This window comes from Stenella coeruleoalba (genome assembly GCF_951394435.1).
Source record: "Stenella coeruleoalba genome assembly, chromosome: 14".
Lineage (NCBI taxonomy): Eukaryota > Metazoa > Chordata > Mammalia > Artiodactyla > Delphinidae > Stenella > Stenella coeruleoalba.
In genome coordinates, this window is record NC_137160.1 from 45,966,879 (window position 1) to 45,986,310 (window position 19,432).

The window sequence follows — 19,432 nt, forward strand, 5'->3', positions numbered from 1 at the left end:
AAAATATTTTATGTAAGTTGTTTTCTCTTGTTAATTTGATTATAATCTCTACAAAGGCCAAGATGTGTTTCTGTAGGTGCCTCAGTCCCCGGCAATTCCTTGAAGGATAGGTGTGCAATAACTTGAAACAGACAGCACTTATTGAGTTGTGAAGAATAAAACATTTAAGAGCCATTATAGCTTCACAGAGATCATTTAGTCTTATTTATAAGTGACCCAGAGCACTGATATGCTAAGGGACAATTTTGAGAAAAGTCATACTGTAGCAGCAGACCCACACATTGGCCAGTGTTGGAACAAGCTGAAAAGAATAACTTCAGAGTTCAAGAAAGTAGAGGAAATGATGGAAAAAATGATGAAAGATGAAGGATTATGAGGAAGAATCAGAAGTTATTTAAAAAAGTAACAATGGGAATTCCATAACTTAAAAATTATCTAAAATTAGGAGCTCAAAATATAGGTTCAATAGCACTTTGAACACAGCAGGATACATTTTGAGTAAACTCAAAACAAATTTAAAAAATCAAAACTGAAGCACAGAGAGAAATTAATGATAATGGAAGAGAGCCTACAGGACATGTGGGCAGAGTAGAAAATATAATATTTATAAAATTAGAGTATAAAAAAGAATTGAGAAAGGAAAAGGGTAAAACAATTACTGTAGAAATAATAACCAAGCATTTTTTTAAAATTATATAAAAGAAACACACAAAATCACAAAGCTCAGCAAGCTCTTAGTAGGATAAATACAGAGAAAACACATGTAGGCTCATCTCGGTAAAACTGCTAAGCACTCAATTAAAAGAGTAAAATCTTTAAAGCAGACAATAATCTTCAAAGAACAGCAATAAGACTGACAGATTACTTTCAACAGTAATCAACTTCTCAACAATAAAAATGCCTCCAAATAGAAGACAATGGAATGACATCTAAGTGTTGAATGAAAATAAATGCTAACCTATAACTCTAAACACACCAAAATATTCTTTAAACATTAAAGAAATATGGTTTACACCTTTCTGTTTAATGAGAGTATTTATTGCCAACAGACAACTAAACGTGGTGGCAGGGGGTTCTTCAAAAGAAAGATTTCCCTAGACCAACAAAACAAAACCAGGAAAGAATGAAGCAGACCAGAAAGGGTAAATATGTGACTAAATTAAAAGAAATATTGACTATAAAAAACAATATTTGTAATGACTTACAGAATTAAATATATTTTTATAGGACATTATGTGTCAAAGTAATGCAAATGCTGTGAGGAGTTTAAATAGAATTAAAGAGCGCCAATGTTTTAGAACTAGTGGGGAATGTTTGAAATAAAAATTGGAATTAGTTTATAATATGACAAGCATGCATACTGAAATCTCCAGAGTAGCCAGAAAAAAGTACAAATAAAAGTTTTAAAATGTCCATTTAACAAGTTATTAGAAGGAAAAAAAGTAAAATAAGAAAAACATTTTGAATGTTTTGATTACACAAAATGAGGTCAAGAAAGAAGAGGAACAGGATCATAAAAGAGATGAGCTAAAGAGTAAAGGAATAATAAGATGATAGACAGTCTTTATTACATTAAATGCATATGAGCTAAATAATGTTAAGCTTAAAAATCAGAGATTAAGTGTTAGGCTGAATAGAAATGATCTATATGGTAGTTTGCAAGGTGCACTTTAAATATAACAACATAGAAAGACTAAAGTAAAAGAACTGAAGAAAATATACAACACCTCACAAAAGTGAACAAAAAAATTGTTTTAGCTGGTTTAGATAAACTAATACCAGACAAAGTAGGCCTGAAGGCAAGAAACGTTATTAGAGATTAAAGTTAAAAGGATATTTCAAAATGATTAAAAGTCAGTCCAACAAGAAGATATCAGAATATTAAATATGTTCCCAATAACATATCTTCAAAATAAGCAAAGCAGGCATCATAGAATTAAAAGGAGAAATGGGTTACTGCAAAAGACATTAACATAATTTTCTCCATAACTAGTAGGAAAAAAATGAAAAGATTAGAAGAATATAACCAATCTAAACAACAAATTTAATGAAGTTGATCTAACTGGCACATATAAAATAGTGCACTCAACAGTAGCACTCCTATCTCTTCACAGGTATGTGGAATATTTACCAAAACTAACCACATGCTGACATAAGAAAAGCATCAACAAATAAAGGAGTCAAATCATCCTGAGTATACTTTCTGACCACAGTAGAAGTGAGCTAGGAATTCAATAACAAAAACAATTATAAAATCCCTAATTTCTAAGAATTAAAGTGCACACCTCTAATTAATCCACAAGTCAAAGCAGAAATCAGAAAAGAAATTAGAAAATATTTTGAACAGAATGATAATGAAGACACATCATATCAAAACTTGTGAGATGCAGCTAAAGCCATGTCCAAAGAGAAATGTATGCATTAGAAAAGAAAAAAGTCTAAAAATAAATGACTGAAGCTTATATTTTAAGAAAATAAAACAAAACAAGTAAATTAAGAAAGTAAATTTTAGAAATATCAAAAATGCAAACATAAATTAATGAAAAATTTTAAAAGCATGCAATATAAAAAATCAACAAAGCCAAAAGTTGGTTTTTTGAAAATACTAATAAAATTGATGGAGTCATAGCAAGGCATGTCAAATTAAGGGTAGAGAAAACACAAATTACCAATATCAGGAATTAAAAAAGAGAAATCATTACAAATTCTGGAGAGTCTGCAAGTTATATTGTAAGTAATTTTATACCAATAAAGATTGTAATTTGGATGAAATGAATAATTTTTTGAACATCAACAGAATAAAGAATAAAATATATTATGCATTTAATTGAATTCAACACCCCCTTCATGATCAAAACTTTGAGCAAAATAGAAATAGAGGAGACCTTCCTTAATCTGATAAGTAGAATAAAATATATCATGCATTTAATTGAATTCAACACCCCCTTCATGATCAAAACTTTGAGCAAAATAGAAATAGAGGAGACCTTCCTTAATCTGATAAGTAGCTACCAAAACTCCTATAGAAACATCACATTTAGCAGGGAAATAATTCTTCCTCCATGAGATTGGGAGTGAATGAAGGATGTTCACTTAATTTAAGGATACTATTTAAATTCAACAATGTGCTGAAAGTACTTGTCAGTGAAATGAAATAAGAAAAAACTCATTAAAAGGGATTTGAACTGGAAAAGAAGAAAGAGAACTTTTATTGTTTGTGGAAGATATGATTATGTAGCTAGAAATCTAAAAAATACACAGGCAGTCTATTAGAATTAATAACTGATTATTCCAATTCACTGAACATAAAATCAATGTATACATTAGTTGTGTTTCTATGAACCAACAATGAAGAAATAGGAAATTGCATTTTAAAAACTGACATTATTTATCATTGCACCAAAAATATCAAATACTCAAGTATAAATCAAATTTTTAAAATGTGCAAGACTGCTACACAGAAAACCAGAAAACGTTATTAAGTGAAACTAAAGGACTAAATATCTAGAGAGAGCATATTTATGGAATAAAATACTCAATATTTCAGAAATGTAAGTATTCTCCAAATACTCTATAGATTTCATTCAATCTCAATCAAAATCCCAGCAGCTTTTGTTTTGGTTCTTATTGTTGTCATTTAATTTGTATGGAAATGCAGTGGGCCAGGAATAGTCAAGGCAAATTTTCAAAAAGAAATAAAATAAAAACTGAAAGATTTACAATTCCAAATATATTACACAATATAACGTGTTATTGGTACAAAGACAGACAAATGGAAAATTGGAAGAGATCAATCAAAAAACATAACCTACGTGTATATGAATGATTGATTTATGTATGACAAAGGTGGTTTTGCAGTGCAGTGGGAGAAGGAAAGGTTTTTCATTAAGTGGGTCAGTTGGATATGCATATTTTAAGTGCTTTGACCCCTAATTAACATTACAGCAATTTCAGATGGATTAAAGATCTTAATGTGAAAAGTAAAATGTTTTAAGAAGGAAATATAGAAAAACAGTTCATGACATTAGCATAAGGAAAGAATTCTTAAATAAGACATAAAAGTCACTTAACAAAGATGCTAAAATGTATTAAATTAACATTCAGAACTTGTATTTAACAAAAGACACACTTAAGGAAAAAAGGAGGCAAGCCATAAAGGAGAAGAAGTTTCTAACCCATATATTAAATAGAGGACTTATATCCAGAGTATGAACTCCTAAAAACATTAAGAGAAAGACAACATATATGACAGGGGGAAAAATGGACAAACGAATTAAATGAAAACTTTATAAAAGAGGATATAAATGGTCAATATGTATATTAAAGTTGTTTAACTTCATGATAGCCATTCTGACAGGTGTGAGGTGGTATCTAATTGTGGTTTTGATTTGCATTTCCCTGTAAATTTGTGATGTTGAGCATCTTTTCATGTGCCTATTAGCCATCTGTATGGTTTCTTTGGAAAAATATCTATTCAGGACCTCTGCCCATTTTTTAATTGGGTTGTTTTTTGATATCGTGTTTTATGAGTGCTTTGTATATTTTGGATATTAACCCTTTATCAGATATATCCTTTGCAAATATCTTCTCCCATTCAGAAGCCTGTCTTTTCATTTCATTGATAGTTTCCTATCAGATTAAAATCTTTTAAGTTCGATGTAGTCCAATATTTTTATTTTTTTATTTTGTTTCCTTTGCCTGAGAAGACAGGCAATATATATTGTCTCACCAATAATAGGCAATACATATTGCCTGTCTCTTCAGGCAAGGGAAACAAAATAAAAAGACTGATGTCAAAGAGCATACTGCCTATGTATTCTAAAAGTGTTATGGTTTCAGGTCTTACATTCAAGTCTTACATTTTGAATTTGTTTTTGTATTTGGTGAGAGAAAGTAGTCCAGTTTGAGTCTTTTTATGTAGCTGTCCAGTTTTTCTAACACCATTTATTAAAGAGGCAATCTTTTCCCCATTGAATATTCTTGCTTCCTTTGACATAGTTTAATTGACCATATAAGTCTGAGTTTATTTCTGGGCTCTCTATATGTCTATTTTTGTGCCAGTATCATACTGTTTTGATTACTGTAGCTTTGTAATATAATCAAAAGACAACGAATAGGGCTTCCCTGGTGGTGCAGTGGTTAAGAATCCACCTGCCAATGTAGGCGACACAGGTTCGAGCTCTGGTCCAGGAAGATCTCACATGCTACGGAGCAACTAAGCCTGTGCACCACAACTACTGAGCCTGCGCTCTAGAGTCCAGGTGCCACAACTACTGAAGCCCACGTGCCTAGAGCCCGTGCTCCACAACAAGAGAAGCCACCACAATGAGAAGCCCATGCACCGCAACAAAGAGTAGCCCCCACTCACCACAATAGAGGAAGCCCGCATGCAGCAACAAAGACCAAATGCAGCCAAAAATAAAAAAATAAATAAATTTTAAAAAAAGAAAACAAATAGCATGTGTTGCCAAGGATGTGGCGATCCATATTCATATATGATCCAGAAATTTCACTTTTAGGTATACCTGAAGAAAATAAAAATACTAATTCAAAAAGATATATTCATGGGACTTCCCTGGTGGCACAAGGGTTAAGAATCAGCCTGCCAATGCAGGGGACATGGGTTTGAGCCCTGGTCTGGGAAGATCCCACATACCCTGGAGCAACTAAGCCTGTGTGCCATAGCTACTGATCCTGAGCTCTAGAGCTCGTGAGCCACAACTACTCAGCCTGCGTGCCACAACTACTGAAGCCTGCATGCCTAGAGCCTGTGTTCCACAACAAGAGAAGCCGCCACCCCAATGAGAAGCCTGCGCACCGCAACGAAGAGTAGCCTCTGCTCTCCGCAACTAGAGAAAGCCCAAGCACGGAAACAAAGACCCAACGCAGACAAAAATTAATTAATTTTTTAAAAAATTATATTCACTCCAATGTTTATTCCAGTACTATTTACAGTAGCCGAGATAATGGAAGCAACCTATGTGTTCATCAATATATGAATGGATAAAGAAGATGTGGTATGTAAATAAAATGGAGTATTATTCAGCCATTAAAAATGAAATCTTGTCATTTGTGACAACATGGATAGATGTAGAAGGTATTATGCTAAGTGAAATAAATCAGAAGGAGAAAGACAAATACCGTATGATCTCACTTATATGTAGAACCTAAAAAAACAAAATGAACAAAACAAAACAAAAACAGACTCATAGATACAGAGGATAAACAGGGGGTTGCCATGGGGTGGGGAGGGGTGGGCAAAATAGGCAAAGGAGATTAAGAAATGCAAACCTCCAGTTATAAAATAAATAAGCCACAGGGAGGTAATATACAGCACAAGGAATGTGGTCAATAATATTGTAACAACTTTGTATAGGGACAGGTGGTTACTAGCCTTATCGTGGTGATCATTTCATAATATATGCAAATGTCAAATCACTATGTAGCACAGCTGAAAAATAACATAATGTATGTCAAGTATAATAAAAACAATAAATAAAAAGCTTTTGCACAGCAAAGGAAACCATAAACAAGACCAAAAGACAACCCTCAGAATGGGAGCAAATATTTGCAAATGAAGCAACTGACAAAGGATTAATCTCCAAAATCTACAAGCAGCTCATGCAGCTCAATACCAAAAAAACAACCCAATCCAAAAATGGGCAGAAGACCTAAATAGACATTTCTCCAAAGAAGATATACAGATTGCCAACAAACACATGAAAGAATGCTCAACATCATTAATCATTAGAAAAATGCAAATCAAAACTACAATGAGGGCTTCCCTGGTGGCGCAGTGGTTGAGAGTCTGCCTGCCGATGCAGGGACCACGGATTGGTATCCCGGTCCGGGAAGATCCCACATGCCGCGGAGCGGCTGGGCCCGTGAGCCATGGCCGCTGAGCCTGCGCGTCCGGAGCCTGTGCTCCTCAACGGCAGAGGCCACAACAGTGAGAGGCCTGCGTACCGGAAAAAAAAAAAAAAAAAAACCGACAATGAGATATCACCTCACACCGGTCAGAATGGCCATCATCAAAAAATCTAGAAACAGTCCACACACTAGGAAGCCCCTTCACGGGCGGAGACTGTGGGTGGCAGAAGGGGAAAGCTTCGGAGCCGCAAAGGAGAGCACAGCAACAGGGGTGCGGAGGACAAAGCGGAGAGATTCCCGCACAGAGGATAGGTGCAGACCGGCACTCACCAGGCCGAGAGGCTTGTCTGCTCACCCGCCAGGGCGGGCGGGGCTGCGAGCTGAGGCCCGGGCTTCTGTCGGAGCGCTGGGAGAGGACTGGAGTCGGCGGCGTGAACACAGCCTGCAGGGGTTAGTGCGCCACAGCTAGCCGATAGGGGGTCCGGGGAAAAGCCTGGACCTGCCGAAGACGCAAAAAACTTTTTCTTCCCTGTTTGTTTCCTGGTGCGCGAGGAGAGCGGATTAAGAGCGCTGCTTAAAGGAGCTCCAGAGACAGGCGCGAGCCGCGGCTACAAGCGCGAACCCCAGAGACAGGCATGAGACGCTAAGGCTGCTGCTGCCGCCACCAAGAAGCCTATGTGCGAGCACAGGCCACTATCCACAACCCCCCTTCCGGGGAGCCTGTGCAGCCCACCACTGCCAGGGTCCCGGGATCCAGGGACAACTCGCCCGGGAGAACGCACGGCGCGCCTCAGGCTGGTGCAACGTCACGCCGGCCTCTGCCGCAACGTCACGCCGTCCTCTGCCGCCGCAGGCCCACCCCGCACTACATGCCCCTCCCTCCCCCGGGCCTGAGTGAGCTGGAGCACCCGAATCAGCGGCTCTTTTAACCCTGTCCTGTCTGAGCAAAAAACAGACGCCCTCCAGCGACCTACACGCAGAGGCGGGGCCAAATCCAAAGCTGAGCCCCTGGGAGCTGTGAGAACAAAGAAGAGAAGGGGAAATCTCTCCCAGCAGCCTCAGAAGCAGCGGATTAAAGCTCCACAATCAACTTGATGGACCCTGCATCTGTGGAATACATGAATAGAAAACGAATCATCCCAAATTGAGGAGGTGGACTTTGAGAGCAAGGTTTATGATTTTTTTCCCTTTTTCCTCTTTTTGTGAGTGTGTATGTGTATGCTTCTGTGTGAGATTTTGTCTGTACAGCTTTGCTTCCACCATTTGTTCTAGGGTTCTATCCGTCTGTTTTGGTTTTTTTTTAATTTTTTTCTTTTTTTTCTCTTAATTATTTTTTTATTTTAATAACTTTATTATATTTTACTTTACTTTATTTTATTTTACTTTATCTTCTTTCTTTTTTCCTTCCTTCCCTCCTTCCTCCCTCCCTCCCTCCCTCTCTCCCTCCTTTCTTTCTTTCTTTCTTTCTTTCTTTCTTTCTTCTTCTACTAATTCTTTCTTTCTACTTTTTCTCCCTTTTATTCTGAGCCGTGTGGATGAAAGGGTCTTGGTGCTGCAGCCAGGAGTCAGTGCTGTGCCTCTGAGATAGGAGAGCCAACTTCAGGACACTGGTCCACAAGAGAGCTCCCAGCTCCACATAGTATCAAAAGGTGAAAATCTCCCAGAGATCTCCATCTCAACACCAGCACCCAGCTTCACTCAACGACCAACAAGCTACAGTGCTGGAGATCCTATGCCAAACAACTAGCAAGATAGGAACAGAACCCCACCCATTAGCAGAGAGGCTGCCTAAAATCATAATAAGTCCACAGACACCCCAAGACACACCACCAGACGTGGACCTGCCCACTAGAAAGACAAGATCCAGCCTCCTCCACCAGAACACAGGCACTAGTCCCCTCCACCAGGAAGCCTACACAACCCACTGAACCAACCTTAGCCACTGGGGACAGACACCAAAAACAATGGGAGCTACGAACCTGCAGCCTGCAAAAAGGAGACACCAAACACAGTAAGATAAGCAAAATGAGAAGACAGAAAAACACACAGCAGGTGAAGGAGCAAGACAAAAACCCACCAGACCTAACAAATGAAGAGGAAATAGGCAGTCTACCTGAAAAGGAATTCAGAATAATGATAGTAAAGGTGATCCAAAATCGTGGAAATAGAATAGACAAAATGCAAGAAAAAATTAACAAGGACCTAGAAGAACTAAAGATGAAACAAACAACAATTAACAACACAATAAATGAAGTTAAAAATACTCTAGATGGGATCAATAGCAGAATAACTGAGGCAGAAGAACAGATAAGTGACCTGGAAGATAAAAGAGTGGAAATAACTACTGCAGAGCAAAATAAAGAAAAAAGAATGAAAAGAACTGAGGACAGTCTCAGAGACCTCTGGGACAACATTAAATGCACCAACATTTGAATTATAGGGGTTTCAGAAGAAGAAGAGAAAAAGAAAGGGACTGAGAAAATATTTGGAGAGATTATAGTTAAAAACTTCCCTAATATGGGAAAGGAAATAGTTAATCAAGTCCAGGAAGCACAGAGAGTCCCATACAGGATAAATCCAAGGAGAAATGCTCCAAGACACATATTAATCAAACTGTCAAAAATTAAATACAAACAAAACATATTAAAAGCAGCAAGGGAAAAACAACAAATAACACACAAGGGAATCCCCATAAGGTTAACAGCTTATCTTTCAGCAGAAACTCTGCAATCCAGAAGGGGCTGGCAGGACATATTTAAAGTGATGAAGATGAAAAACCTGCAACCAAGATTACTCTACCCAGCAAGGATCTCATTCAGGTTTGATGGAGAAATTAAAACCTTTACAGGCAAGCAAAAGCTGAGAGTTCAGCACCACCAAACCAGCTTTACAACAAATGCTAAAGGAACTTCTCTAGGCAAGAAACACAAGAGAAGGAAAAGACCTACAATAACAAACCCAAAACAATTAAGAAAATGGGAATAGGAACATATATATCGATATCTACCTTAAATGTAAATGGACTAAATGCTCCCACCAAAGACACAGATTGGCTGAATGGATACAAAAACAAGACCCATATATTTGCTGTCTAAAAGAGACCCACTTCAGACCTAGAGACACATACAGACTGAAAGTGAGGGGATGGAAAAAGATATTTCATGCAAATGGAAACCAGAAGAAAGCTGGAGTAGCAATTCTCATATCAGACAAAATGGACTTTAAAATAAAGACTATTAGAAGAGACAAAGGACACTACATAATGATCAAGGGATTGATCCAAGAAAAAGCTATAACAATTGTAAATATTTATGCACCCAACATAGGAGCACCTCAATACATAAGGCAAATACTAACAGCCATAAAAGGGGAAATTGACAGTAACACATTCATAGTAGGGGACTTTAACACCCCACTTTCACCAATGGACAGATCATCCAAAATGAAAATAAATAAGGAAACACAAGCTTTAAATGATACATTAAACAAGATGGACTTAATTGATATTTATAGGACATTCCATCCAAAAACAACAGAATACACATTTTTCTCAAGGGCTCATGGAACGTTCTCCAGGATAGATCACATCTTGGGTCACAAATCAAGCCTTGGTAAATTTAAGAAAATTGAAATTGTATGAAGTATCTTTTCCGACAACAATGCTATGAGACTAGATATCAATTACAGGAAAAGGTCTGTAAAAAATACAAACACATGGAGGCTAAACAATACACTACTTAATAACGAAGTGAACACTGAAGAAATCAAAGAGGAAATTAAAAAATAGCTAGAAACAAATGACAATGGAGACACGACACCCAAAATCTATGGGATGCAACAAAAGCAGTTCTAAGAGAGAAGTTTATAACAATACAATCCTACCTTAAGAAACAGGAAACATCTCGAATAAACAACCTAACCTTGCACCTAAAGCAATTAGAGAAAGAAGAACAAAAAAAACCCCAAAGTTAGCAGAAGGAAAGAAATCATAAAAATCAGATCAGAAATAAATGAAAAAGAAATGAAGGAAACGATTGCAAAGATCAATAAAACTAAAAACTGGTTCTTTGAGAAGATAAACAAAATTGATAAACCATTAGCCAGACACATCAAGAAAAAAAGGGAGAAGACTCAAATCAATAGAATTAGAAATGAAAAAGGAGAAGTGACAACTGACACTGCAGAAATAAAAGAGATCATGAGAGATTACTACAAGCAACTCTATGCCAATAAAATGGACAACCTGGAAGAAATGGACAAATTCTTAGAAATGCACAACCTGCCAAGACTGAATCAGGAAGAAATAGAAAATATGAACAGACCAATCACAAGCACTGAAATTGAAACTGTGATTAAAAATCTTCCAACAAACAAAAGCCCAGGACTAGATGGCTTCACAGGGGAATTCTATCAACATTTAGAGAAGAGCTAACACCTATCCTTCTCAAACTCTTCCAAAATATAGCAGAGGAAGGAACACTCCCAAACTCATTCTACGAGGCCACCATCACGCTGATACCAAAACCAGACAAGGATATCACAAAGAAAGAAAACTACAGGCCAATATCACTGATGAACATAGATGCAAAAATCCTCAACAAAATACTAGCAAACAGAATCCAACAGCACATTAAACGGATCATACATCATGATCAAGTGGGGTTTATTCCAGGAATGCAAGGATTCTTCAATATACACAAATCAACCAACGTGATACACCATATTAACAAATGGAAGGAGAAAAACCATACGATCATCTCAATAGATGCAGAGAAAGCTTTCAACAAAATTCAACACCCATTTATGAAAAGAAACCTGCAGAAAGTAGGCTTAGAGGGAACTTTCCTCAACATAATAAAGGCCATATATGACAGACCCACAGCCAACATCATCCTCAATGGTGAAAAACTGAAACCATTTCCACTAAGATCAGGAAAAAGACAAGGTTGCCCAGTCTCACCACTCTTATTCAAAATAGTTTTGGAAGTTTTAGCCACAGAAATCAGAGAGGAAAAGGAAATAAAAGGAATCCAAATCGGAAAAGAAGAAGTAAAGCTGTCACCATTTGCAGATGACATGATACTATACATAGAGAATCCTAAAGATGCTACCAGAAAACTACTAGAGCTAATCAATGAATTTGGTAAAGTAGCAGGATACAAAATTAATGCACAGAAATCTCTGGCATTCCTATACACTAATGATGAAAAATCTGAAAGTGAAATCAAGAAAACACTCCCATTTACCATTGCAACAAAAAGAATAAAATATCTAGGAATAAACCACCTAAGGAGACAAAAGATCTGTATGCAGAAAATTATAAGACACTGATGAAAGAAATCAAAGATGATACAAATAGATGGAGAGATATACCACGCTCTTGGATTGGAAGAATCAACATTGTGAAAATGACTCTACTACCCAAAGCAATCTACAGATTCAATGCAATCCCTATCAAACTACCAATGACATTTTTTACAGAACTAGAACAAAAAATTTCACAATTTCTATGGAAACACAAAAGACCCCGAATAGCCAAAGCAATCTTGAGAACGAAAAACGGAGCTGAAGTAATCAGGCTCCCTGACTTCAGACTATACTACAAAGCTACAGTAATCAAGACAGTATGGTACTGGCACAAAAACAGAAAGATAGAACAATGGAACAGGATAGAAAGCCCAGAGATAAACCCACGCACATATGATCACCTTATCTTTGATAAAGGAGGCAGGAATGTACAGTGGAGAAAGGACAGCCTCTTCAATAAGTGGTAGTGGGAAAACTGGACAGGTACATGTAAAAGTATGAGATTAGATCACTCCCTAACACCATACATAAAAATAAGCTCAAAATGGATTAAAGACCTAAATGTAAGGCCAGAAACTATCAAACTCTTAGAGGAAAACATAGGCAGAACACTCTATGACATAAATCGCAGCAAGATCGTTTTTGACCCACCTCCTAGAGAAATGGAAATAAAAACAAAAATAAATGGGACCTAATGAAACTTCAAAGCTTTTGCACAGCAAAGGAAACCATAAACAAGACCAAAAGACAACCCTTAGAATGGGAGAAAATATTTGCAAATGAAGCAACTGACAAAGAATTAATTTCCAAAATTTACAAGCAGCTCATGCAGCTCAATAACAAAATAACAAACAACCCAATCCAAAAATGGGCAGAAGACCTAAATAGACATTTCTCCAAAGAAGATATACAGACTGCCAACAAACACATGAAAGAATGCTCAACATCATTAATCATTAGAGAAATGCAAATCAAAACTATAATGAGATATCATCTCACACCAGTCAGAATGGCCATCATCAGAAAATCTACAAACAATAAATGCTGGAGAGAGTGTGGAGAAAAGGGAACCCTTCTGCACTGCTGGTGGGAATGTGAATCGGTTCAGCCACTATGGAGAACTGTTTGGAGGTTCCTTAAAAGACTACAAATAGAACTACCATATGACCCAGCAATCCCACTACTGGGCATATACCCTGAGAAAACCAAAATTCAAAAAGGGTCATGTACCAAAATGTCATTGCAGCTCTATTTACTACAGTCCGGAGATGGAAACAACCTAGGTGCCCATCATCAGATGAATGGATAAAGAAGAAGTGGCACATATATACAATGGAATATTACTCAGCCATAAAAAGAAATGAAATTAAGCTATTTGTAATGAGGTGGATAGACCTAGAGTCTGTCATACAGAGTGAAGTAAGTCAGAAAGAGAAAGACAAATACCGTATGCTAACACATATATATGGAATTTAAGAAAAATAAAATGTCATGAAGAACCTAGGGGTAAGACAGGAATAAAGACACAGACCTACTGGAGAATGGATTTGAGGATATGGGGAGTGAGAAGGGTGAGCTGTGACAGGGTGTGAGAGAGGCATGGACATATATACACTAACAAACGTAAGGTAGATAGCTAGTGGGAAGCAGCCGCATGGCACAGGGATATCGGCTCGGTGCTTTGTGACCGCCTGGAGGGGTGGGATAGGGAGGGTGGGAGGGAGGGAGACGCAAGAGGGAAGAGATATGGGAACATATGTATACGTATAACTGATTCACTTTGTTATAAAGCAGAAACTAACACACCATTGTAAAGCAATTATACCCCAATAAAGATGTTAAAAAAAAATAACAAAAAACCAAACAACCCAATCCAAAAATGGGCAGAAGACCTAAATAGACATTTCTCCAAAGAAGATATACAGACTGCCAACAAACACATGAAAGAATGCTCAACATCATTAATCATTAGAGAAATGCAAATCAAAGCTACAATGAGATATCATCTCACAGCAGTCAGAATGGCCATCATCAAAAAATCTAGAAACAATAAATGCTGGAGAGAGTGTGGAGAAAAGGGAACCCTTTTGTACTGTTGGTGGGAATGTAAATTGATACAGCCACTGTGGAGAACAGTATGGAAGTTCCTTAAAAAACTACAAATAGAACTACCATATGACCCAGCAATCCCACTACTGGGCATATACCCTGAGAAAACCATAATTTAAAAAGAGTCATGTACCAAAATGTCATTGCAGCTCTATTTACTACAGCCCAGAGATGGAAACAACCTAAGTGCCCATCATCGGATGAATGGATAAAGAAGATGTGGCACATATATACAATGGAATATTACTCAGCCATAAAAAGAAACGAAATTCAGTTATTTGTAGTGAGGTGGATGGACCTAGAGTCTGTCATACAGAGTGAAGTAAGTCAGAAAGAGAAAAACAAATACTGTATGCTAACACATATGTATGGAATCTAAGAAAAAAAAAAAGGTCATGAAGAACCTAGGGGTAAGACGGGAATAAAGACACAGACCTACTAGAGAAAGGACTTGAGGATATGAGGAGGGGGAAGGGTAAGCTGTGACAAAGTGAGAGAGTGGCATGGACTCTACCAAACGTACAATACACTACCAAATGTAAAATAGATAGCTAGTAGGAAGCAGCCGCATAGCATAGCAAGATAAGCTCGGTGCTTTGTGACCACCTAGAGGGGTGGGATAGGGAGGGTGGGAGGGAGGGAGATGCAAGAGGGAAGAGACATGGGAACATATGTATATGTATAACTGATTCACTTTTTTATAAAGCAGAAACTAACACACCATTGTAAAGCAATTATACTCCAATAAAGATGTTAAGGGCTTCCCGGGTGGCACAGTGGTTGAGAGTCCGCCTGCCGATGCAGGGGACACGGGTTCATGCCCCGGTCCTGGAAGATGCCCCATGCCACAGAGCGGCTGGGCCCATGAGCCATGGCGGCTGGGCCTGTGCGTCCGGAGCCTGTGCTCTGCAGCGGGAGAGGCCACAACAGTGGGAAGCCCGCATACCGCAAAAAAAAAAGAAAAAAAAAAGATGTTAAAAATAAATAAATAAAAATTTTTAAATATACATAGATAGATAAATAGTTGGTTAACTTCATTAGTCTTCAGGAAATGCAAATTAAAACCACAATATGACACCAGTACACCCCCACCAGAATAACTAAAAAATTTTTAACACTGTCCAGGGTTGGCGAGAATTCAGAGAAACCAGAAATTGCATACACTCACACAGGAGGGCAAATTGACATACTGAGTTTAGAAAACTGTTTGGTCATATCTACTAGGCATCTACCTACTTTACAATTCAGCAATTTTACTTGTAGAAAATACCCTGGAGAAATGCATACATTCACTCTCCAAAAAGGATGAGCATAAGAATATTGATTACAGCAATTCTTGCAATAGCCCCAAATGCTTATCAGCAAAACAGGCACAAATAAACGGTAGGACATTCCCAAGGTGGAGTATTACACAGTAATGAAAAGTTTGGAGGATGTCATCAAGAGGACATGACTGGTTGACCTGTGAGCTGGATCCAGGTAATCAGAGACTCCTCATCCCCTCCCCATCCTTGGAATGTACTTTCTACCCACCATTCCCACACTATGAGCTATTTCTAGGACATAGCCTTGAGAAAGTAAGGTGTTGTTGAGACCATCTGAATTGAATATGTATCTGAACCCAGCTAAGTTATCTATATAAATTTTTAAGACTCTGGCAGATGGATGCAGATATATACTTACTTTGTAGCCACCAAGACAAGCCTCGTATATAATTTCCCTTGCTTATTAAAGCTGACACCTACCAATCTGGGGTGACCTGCTTCTTTTTTTAGTTCTCCTTACCCTCTCTGTATGGTGGTCAATTTCAGATTTCACCCAGGAAGCTTCTCAGGTTTTGAACCACAAAATAAATGTACTACAACTATATATAACAATGTGGATGAATCCAACAAACATAGCCTAAGCAAAAGAAGGCAGACACAAAAGAATGCATATTGTTTGATTCCATTTTGATACAAGTCGAAAATGGGGGAATTAATCCCTGGTATTACCTTTGCTGAGCCAGTGCCTAGGAGGAGACCTGAGGTTGGCTTCCGAAGCCTGAGTCATGTTCTCTTGGTCTGGATACTGGTCTGGATTCTGACGAAATGCATCTGTTCGCCGTGTAAAATTCCTTTATGGATTTGTGTTTTTTCGTCATGTATGTTATACATAATAAAAAGTTCAAAAAATTAATCACAGCATATACATAGGCTAGGATCATGGGAAGAGTACATGAATGATTATACTGTGGCAAATAATTGTGTGCAAGACACTCATAGAACTTTATATATTTATCATATAATTGAATTCACACAAAAATCAAGGGAGTTGGAATTATTAGTCCAATTTTCCCAGTGAGGCAATTAAGGATTAAAGAGTTTAAGAAACTTGTCAAAGAGCACAGTTAGTTAATGACGAGAGCTGTAATTCTGTCTATGATCTTCCTACCATGTAATTCTTCCTCCTAAAAGTTATGGATTTTTAGAGCTAATCCATGTTGTAATAATTCATAATAAGCTTAATTTGATGCTGTCGCAGATTGGGTTCCCTGGAAGATCAAAACCTGTGAAAGGAAAGGAAGGAAGCAGGATGGGACTGAGGGACGAGAGGTCTTTCTCCCAATAAGACCTCAGCCAGCCTGGCAGGGAGCCCATCACTGGGTCCCTCACTGACTCTCCGTAGCTGAAAAGAGTGCACAGCTGGAGTCTGCCTGCCAACCACTCTCCACCATGGGCAGCAAGTCCTTCCTTGAAAAAGGAAATGGGTAGCGCATCTCCAGTTCTACCACAAGGATTTCGATGACCTTGGGTTTTTTTAACCCTCACAATAAACTTATAGGGTAGTCATGCATGTGTTCTCAAGGCCTCTGCACAAGCTATTACCTCTATCAGGAACCCTCTTCCCTCAGTGACCTGAGTAACTCTTTTACCTTCTTCAAGTCTTAGTTCAACCATCACGTTCTCAACCGGAACAATGTATGTGAAATCACAGCCGACTCCCATCCTTTGCTCCACATCCTCTTTCCCTTATTCTACATTTGCTTCATTCCTTTGCATATATCATCTCCTAGCATATTACATTGTTTATTTTTTACTTTATCTTTCTTATTATCAGGCACCTCCTCCTCCTAGAATATAAACTCCACAGTGACAGGAATCTTTGTTTTGTTTACTGATGTGTTCCTAGAATATTAGCTGACACATAGCAGGTCTCAATAAATATTTGTCACATTAAATTGAATAAAAGTTAATCCTTACCCTTGAACATAAACCCACTAGTGAACTATGATTAAGATCAACATCAAAAGAAAAGGAAGTTACAGCTTCCAGAGTGAGGAATGAGGAGGTGGATGCCTGCCCTTTAGAGAGAGGAGGTGAGGTGTTAAATAATTGTGTTGTTAGTGTTCCCTGCTCCATTTTCCCTAAGAGAGTCCTCACACTGTGTGTCACTGATGAGGGAAGTAGGAAGGACAATAAAAGACAGTCATTGCAGTAGGCACAATGTACAGGTTGCTAAAAATCTACTCCTGGACATTATTTTAGTTTAAGATAGAGCAATTCCTACCTACAAACGGAGCTAAGTAATAACAAAAGTACAGAAATATAGGCATCATAGGAAAAGGTTAAAAATGCAATTGTCTATTCTAATAAAAACTATAATAGCTAACATGCATTGAATGTTTATTATGTGTTAATTACAGTTTAAGTCTTTTTCATGGATTATTTTGTTTAGTATTCACATTTCTATAAACTAGGTCCTATCATTATTTCACTCCTATTTAAGCTACATTATCCTGGCATCATAATATAAAATTATTACTTTTACAGGTTAGAAAATCAAAGCCTAGAGAGATTAATCAAGGTCACAGACTTAGTCTATGGTGAGGCAGGAGTTGAACCCAGGCAATCTGATTGCCAAGCCCGTAACCACCCTGCTTCATCCCCCCTACATCCAATTGGACTTCACACAAATGCAAAATCAACTTCTCTTGTGATAATCTACTGACATACTGGAGTATGTCTGTTTCAGCATGTGGTGTTACCCTGACTCATCAGAGGGAAGTCAGGAGCCTTTGGGACATGTACTTCTGTGGTTGTGTTGTGACTTGTTCGTACATGGGGTAACCCCGTGCAATGCTCCACTTGTCGACTCCCTATGGAGTCGAGGGGGAGGGGAAGGCCCCTGCCCACCTCTACCCTCATCAACCCACCCTTTAGAGGCCGTAGGAACCCAGGGAGTGTGATCACAGAGGGTGAGCCTACTTTGCCTTGAACACAGGCCAAGCTTCACAGGACATGAGAAACCTCTGCTTTTGCTCAGCCCTCGCTTTCTGGTTCCTAGGTTTTTCTTCTAAGCAGCAATACTGAAAAGTCAAACTAATAAAGCTACATTGGTTTTTACCTTCCCGGACTTGGCCAGCTCTGCAGGATCCAGAAGCTTGAGATTAGAATCTTACATACATAAGTCAAATGCTTCCCTTCCTTGACCTCAGGGCTTCGTTTGTGGCACAAAATCCTCTCAAACTTTCCCCCAGACTTTCCTCAAAGGCAGAAATACTAGAGCCATTGAGGCCCAACTTCTAATTACTGGGACTTTCATTTGCATATATGTTTTCTCATTTGCATACTATTAGAGTGAGGCAGGGTTCGTGTTGCGCTGAGTGCAGCATTCCAGGTGCAGCAAAGGTGGGCGTGGAGCAAAGGAATTAAGTCACACCAGTTATATAAGATAAATATGCAAACATTTAAATCAAAGAATCTCCTATACCAGCCTTTTGAGGGTTTTAACGCATTTTTTCTTAAAGTATTCTTAACTATTCTTAAACTATAATTAACCAAAGGAAAGGTACTATCCTGATTTATGTACATTATTGTAATATATTTTCCACAACCCTATGAAGCTGGTCTTATCTTATCCTGCTTTATGGATGAGAAAACTAAAGCTTCAAGATGAAGTAATTAGCCCAATATTTCATAGCCAATAAATAGCAGAGCAAGAATTTTAACCAAAGAACTGTCTAACTCCAAGGCCTGTTCTGCCTTTAATTTTCTCCTCCCACATCCTCCACTTTTACAAGGTCATCATCCTAATTAATTGACACCATTTTGATGGGTTTTATTTCCACCATCACTAAATTTATGAAAGGTTGATATATATGTCT

General features: G+C 38.0%; 1 protein-coding gene across 3 annotated transcripts in view; it reads right to left on the bottom strand.

Moving 5' to 3' along the window:
• Positions 1 to 7,676, bottom strand: part of LOC307197437 (uncharacterized protein) — a 231,892-nt gene extending 224,216 nt beyond the window's left edge. For all 3 annotated transcript variants that reach the window (XR_013831409.1, XM_079943318.1, XM_079943317.1), the window contains exon 1: positions 7,201 to 7,676. The gene's annotated coding sequence lies outside the window, so the exon portion shown is untranslated. The remainder of the gene's footprint in view (positions 1 to 7,200) is intronic.
• Positions 7,677 to 19,432: the final 11,756 nt, after the last annotated feature.